Genomic DNA, 6,380 nt, shown 5'->3' with positions numbered 1-6,380 from the left:
GCGCTTCTTTCCCCACAGCGCAGAGGACCGTGCTTCAGACAAACGCCGCGCGGCTCATACCGGAGCAGAGGCAGTCAAGCTTCTGTCCGCGAAAATCTGGATCCTTTAGAACCCGAGCAATGTACTCGTGTGGGAATACAAAAACATTTCCCGCGGCGTGGCTTTGCACCGACATAGGTACAGGCCCGAAGTGCTCCCCCACGCCCTGCCGGCGCCCGGGAGCCACAGGGGGAGTTCGCCTCGAGCTGACCGGGCTGCAGAGGGCGGGCAGCTCCCAGAAATGCACTAATTGAGTCACAAACCACGGGCCGCCCCTAACAAAGCGATCCATCTCGGCCGCTCCGCGCCCAATTTGTCCGCAGTACTTTCTTCCGCAATTCAGAAGCATTATCTTGTTTTTAGAAGTATCGCGGCAGAAACGTGGCAATTATCCTGGGCTCGGGTTACGCTAAATGGCTTTAGGCTGAGAAATGGAAGAATACAAATGCCGCGAACGTGCTGATCGCCTCGCTGCCAGGCCTGGACCTGGGGTAGGGGAAGCGAGCCAGAAGATTACGGAGGGGAGAGGGAGGTCCGGCGCAAGTGCCCACTCTTGGCCCTCTCCCAATGGCACCGGCCAGAAAGAAGTGTTGGGCCTTTGTCCCTAGAGGTTAAGGATTCTGAGCGATGAACCCTCAGAGGTTGGGAGAGAAGGGGTCATATTCTAACATCACCCGGCTAAGCTTCTGGCCTCGGCTTTGGGTCAGGAACAGGTTGGGAGCTTCAGGCACTGATGAGGTAAGGAAGAGAGGTCAAGGGTCAGTGGGGGAGATGGGGAGGAATCCAGTTCCTCTGGGGGACAACTACTTTAAAATTGGGGAGAGGGGATGGCACTGGGAGAAAATAACCAGGAGGAAAGTGGAGCCGACTCTGACGAACGGGGGGGAGGCGTTCCCTCCTCAGCGACGGTCAGGCCTGGCCCGGGAGCCCGGGCGGACGCTGCAGGGTGGGAACCTGCCAAAACTGGAGAGGCCCAGGCACCACCAGGCGTCTCTGCACCACGAAAAAAAAAAAAACTTTTAGAATCTTCGTCTCGGTCCGCCTGGATGAGTTTGGGCCTGGGAAATTGAGAGAAAAGGAGAGAGAGAGAGAGGAGCGAAAGGCGTTCGGGTGCCGGCCGGGCGTACAGACGCCTTGCTCGCCCCAGCCGCCCAGCCCGCAGTGGCAGCCACGCTGTGCGCGTGTCTCTTTCTCCTTCTGCTCAAACCAGCCCCCACATCTTGAAGTAATCAGCAGCCGAGAAGGGACTCGTCCCCCTGGCATCTCAGGTTAAAGAAGGAGGTCCAGGAAAATGTGGTAGAGCCATTACAAGAAACCCGAGCCGCAGTCATCAGGGACTCCAATTGCCATCGCATTAGGATTGATTAGAGACCAGCAGTACCGTAATGACCCGGAAAGAGGGGCAGCCGGGGATTATTAATATCAGAATGTGGCGGGGAGGGAGAGTGAAGGGAGGGAGGGAAGAGCAAAGTGGGGAGGGAGAAGTTTTAAGTTACTAGGATTTATATATAAGTGCAGGCTTACCTGAGGAAACCGGATAGTCAGTGAATCACGCGAACAATAAATCTAATTGCATCTGAAATTCCACGAAGCCTGATTTTTTTGGAGGGATGAAGTAAAATCGTCGCGAAAACTGGGCCAACACCTTAGTTTTTCTAAACACGTAGTTACATAAACTTATTGTAAGAGTCCAAGTGAAGAGCTGAGGAGGGGTGCTGGATGTCCACTTTCTTTACCAATGGGCCTCTAAAAAAAGATTTGGGGGGCGCATTTTTGAGCCATTTTGGGTCTTCTCTCCAGGGCCATGGGGCAAGGGAGTGGACATTTTTGCAGTCTGCAGAGGAGCAGTAAACCAAATTTTAATTGAAACAGTGATACCTGGGTAGTGGTTTTTGTATTTTGTTTTGTTTGAGAAACCAGTGATCAGGATCCCTAAGAGATGTAGAGAAGAGAGTGGTTTGTCTCCTTCCTACGACTATGAGCCAAAACAAATCAGCCCCTGATGGTCTGGGCTGAAACGCAGCTCACTGGATAATTAACTCCATCTTTCCAGTCCACCCTAACTGTTTATTTAGTGTCACCCTGCATTACCGTCACTAGCACTTTCCTCTGAACAGGAGGAGCTGCAGGCTTTCACCTCCCAAAAGGAAATTCTTCTTAGCTTAGACAGATGCGGTATTCAGGATGTACATTAGTTGAGAAAAAAGTTTATTGGACATTCAATGGAAAACAAGGACTCTTGGAGAGTATCTTTTTGTAAACTTGCCCTAAAGCAATATTAATAAAGAGAAGGGGGCAAGGGTGTCTTAAATTCTTAAGAACAGATTCTTATAACACTCTCCTTCACTTTCCAGAAAGGTGCTTGGCATCTGATGTTGAGTGCGTCTTCTGGCTAAGTCTGGCGCTTGGCGAGTCCCTGAGCCTGAGCCTTCTCAGAGCGCAATTGAAGTCGGCCCTTTTCCTCCAGGTGGCCAACCCACCTTCTTCCGCCTACCCGTGCCACCCTTAGACGACGCCTCCACTCAGCATGGCGGGGTCCCGCTGACGGAGCCGACGCCCTGGCGGGACTTCAGAGTCTGCTCGCCCGGCGCTGCCTGGGTGCCCGACATCAGCACGCTGTGTCTGTGAAACTTCGGAGCGCCTGGTCCCGGGCAGAAAGAAATAGGCACAGGCACCCAGAGCCATGCGGGAGGGAGGGGAACCGGAGAGAGAAATACAGAGATCCAGAGGTGGGGGTAGGGGAGAGAGAGACAGAGACAGAGGAGAGAGAGACAGGAGAAACAATGAGAAGAATGAGACAGTGAGAGAAAGAGCGAGAGTGAGAGAGAGATAAGAGAGAAAGAAAGAATGAGAACCAGAGGTTCACACAGAATGAACGAGTTTCTTCTTTCAGAGTGAAAAGAGAGAATGAGATAGAAAGAGACACAGAGAAAGACACATTCAGAGAGAGACCAGACGTGGGGACACACAAAGAGGGAGAGTGTAACCCCTCCAAATACACACCCCCCAGTTCTGTCCCTCTTCACTCTGAGCTCCCTCGCAGCGGTGTCCCTCAGTCAGTCTCTGTCTCTCCCTTCCCTGACCCCGGGACAATGTGCAGACTGTAATTCAGGAGGCGCGCGGGGCGGCGGGGTTTTCAGCAGCCAGCCGCGCGCGGCCCGCTCTGTTTGTCCAGGTGTGGGCGGGGGGCGGCCGGCCGGCGTCCTGGGCTGGCGCTGGGTTTTCGCACCAAGGAAGCGGGAGGCCCTGCTCGCGCGCTTCCCGCTTCCAGGAGAAAACTCCCTCCTTCCCTCCATACATAAATATATTAGGGGAACAGACAAATCTTCATTGTTCAGAAATAAGCCGAGGAAGCCGGCCGGCTCCCCTTGGCCCGGCGGAGCGAGGCTGGAAGAGAGGGAGGGAGACAGGCGGGGGCCGCGCGGATCCGGTGTCACGTTGCAGATTCCCACTAAAGATAACGAAACGTGATCTATTTTTCAGAACAGCAAGTGGATGGGAAAGAACCTTGACAACACAAAACTCATTTACTAATGGACTGGTTTTGGGTTTCTCTTCTCCGGGTCCGCAAATCGCCCTGCCTGAGCCCTCGGCCTATTCAGACCTCGCGGGGAGCGGCGTCCCCCAGGAGGCAGGTGGGCGGCTGCTCCGGCCGCCGGCCTCGGGGAGCCCCGCATCCCAAGGGTCGAGGGCACCCGGAGTTTCCGACCAAGCAGAGGAAAAAGGATGGATGCTGTCACTTCAGCCAGGATTTGGGCAGTCTCTGCACTGCCGCAGAGCGACGACGCTAATTTGTTAAAGAAACGCCTCCTGTTGCCTTTCCCTTCCAAATATACGTAGCTAGAGCAGGATCCCCGCTGTCGTTCTTGATGGCGAAGGAATTCCAAGAAAGCAGGCCGTGAGCCCCAAAAACACCTCGCTCTAAGCCAGAAGGGAAATAAGTGGGTCCCAGTCAGAGGTTTTTTGAACCAAGGCCTTATGTCAACCCAGCCGAGAAACCCCAGCAGCAACCAGTGCCTCCGCATTGGCCTTTCCATTGACCAATTGTGCGCACCCGGCCATTACCTGCGCAGCAGAGGCACAGAAGAGCCGAAACCCGGCGTCGGGCGCCCCTCGCCAGCCGCGTTACCCTCGGGAGCCACGGAGCGGCGGGGGCAGCAGCTGGAGTTGCTCGTTCCCTTTAAATCTCCGACGCATCTCTGTTTTTCGTGTGATTTGCATTGACAGCAAAGGTTTTAAGTTACTAGAACAACTCTAACCTTTCTGTGCGCGATTTAAAATGGATCATTTGGTTTATGTGGTTTGTAAATTCATGTCATTTTACCTCTTTTAGTGGTTTTCAGTGAAAGGTTCCATTTTGGGAAACCTTATATATCCGAGCCAATAATTAACATTTATAACAATTGGTTACCCTGACCAAGAGATCGAAATAGCAGGTAGGCTCGATGGTACAAAGCGAATAGCACTTTTCTTTTCTAGTTACGGGATCTGTTGGATTAAACACAAGGAGAAAGGCTGGCGGCCCGGCACAGCCTCCGAGAAGGAGCACCACTTCTCACTGACCCCAGGGCCCACAATCACAGCACCCACACGGTTGTCTTCCCAGTTGTCGCCAACGTCTTGTATGTCCTCATTCCTTTTGAAGAGAGAAGAAAAGAAGTGGGTTGAGAGGTCTGGAGGAAGTCGAAATGAAGGTGGTCACATCGGTGTCTAATTGCCTTCTCTCTGCTCCCGGTCATCCCCTGTGAATTTATACCCGCCCTCCTTGGCCAGGCTATGCCTCATTTCCTTATACAAAATTTTTAATTATAAAGTACACCCCATGCTCAACTTACCGTTTGTCTTTTAAGAGACGTAGCTGTACTTACAGCCGCTCCCCTGCCCCCCATACACATTGTAATTCTGCGCACTTGCTCCAGACTTTAGGGTATTAACTGATTTTTAGAGCCAGTTTAAGCCTCTGTGCTGGTCCTCACACAGCTGCCATGTCAATAAGGATTGTTCCAAGCAGAGACATTCCTTCTGGCAGGACGGACACTACAGCTCCTTAAGACTTCATCTGAAACATCCTGAGCACTAAAATAAGATGGTGAGGGAAAATTACCAGACACATGGGCTTGCGCTCAGCTGTGCCAGGTTCTAGTTAAGAAAGTAAGTCATTGGGCACACCATGTAATAGGTAATAACTTTTGAAATAATATGCACCCATTAAATGCATTTAAAAAATAATCCTAAACGTAATGAAATATCAATATCTGTTTCCAAGGTCTAATTGCACGAGATACTGCAGAGTTTCACTGATGTAAAAAGCATTGTCTGGGAGCTCAGCGGAGAAGCAGCTTCCCTTTACTTGGAATCTCCTGAGAGGCAGCCAGGAGGTGGAAACCCTTCATGAGTTTAAAATGTACATAGCAGGGTGCACCGGACTGGGTGCATTATTTTAAAACAATATAAATAATACAAGGGGAAAGCCGCACAGGGCTGCTCCTTCTCTCGCTTATGTCTCAGGATGCAAACTGTCAATGGAGCTGGGCTCTGGCTGATGGACTCAAAACATATTTAAAGGAGACAAGCAAGTTTAAAGAGCCTAGAGTTTGTTCTTTGCATTCACTAAGAGGGTGCATTTAAATCAAAAGCATTTTTGAAGTGTACTTAAAATTCTGTTTTGAACTTATCTAATCAGAGATAAGTATAGTCATAAAGTCACTCTCCTTGCACCATTTGGCTCCCCTTATCTCCGCGCATTGTTCTTATCTCCTGCCAGTCTCAGCTACTGACAATAGATTATCTTTGTTTAGAGACCCTAATTGTTTTCAAAATCTTTTTAATAATTGCTTTGGAACAAGGTGTGCAAATGAGGCTTAAGATAATTACAGCTTCATTTGTGTGTGCAGTTTTACTGAACAGTCTCCACACATACACAAAATAACAGATATGGGACTGGAATTGCAGGACATCTCTCATTCTCTGGCAGTAAAATAGGCCAGCATTGCAATCTACACGCACACACACACACACACACACTCATGCGTGCTCTCTCTCTTTATTTAATCTTCTTGGAGCCGCTGTCGTCCTCACTTTGAGGGTAGTATCCCTCTCCGAGCAGGGTAAAGATTATGTTACAACCGGACGGCTATTGGAGCCGGACACAGTTTTATTTAATTTACACCCCATCCAGCGCCTTTCGTACGAGGTCCTCAAAGCATTTTGCTAATAGCAAGTAAAGCTTCTCTGCGTTCCTCAGGAGTCTCTGCAAACGCAACTGCGCAGACGGGGAAACTGAGTCCAGAAGCCTGCCTGCTTAAACCGTCTCATTTGACAAGATACCAAATCACAAATGA

At 50.7% G+C, this 6,380-nt stretch overlaps 1 long non-coding RNA gene across 1 annotated transcript; it reads right to left on the bottom strand.

The window, feature by feature from the left end:
* Nucleotides 1-2,226: 2,226 nt before the first annotated feature.
* Nucleotides 2,227-5,100, bottom strand: LOC138920680 (uncharacterized). The gene is made up of 3 exons (XR_011432301.1): nucleotides 4,875-5,100; nucleotides 4,105-4,675; nucleotides 2,227-3,960 (listed from the first exon to the last, which is right to left on the bottom strand). It is a non-coding gene; the product is annotated as an uncharacterized lncRNA (long non-coding RNA).
* Between the last annotated feature and the right edge of the window lie 1,280 nt (nucleotides 5,101-6,380).

Source organism: Equus caballus, chromosome 24, assembly GCF_041296265.1.
Source record: "Equus caballus isolate H_3958 breed thoroughbred chromosome 24, TB-T2T, whole genome shotgun sequence".
Taxonomy (NCBI): Eukaryota; Metazoa; Chordata; class Mammalia; order Perissodactyla; family Equidae; genus Equus; species Equus caballus.
This window is presented reverse-complemented; position numbering and strand designations above follow the sequence as displayed.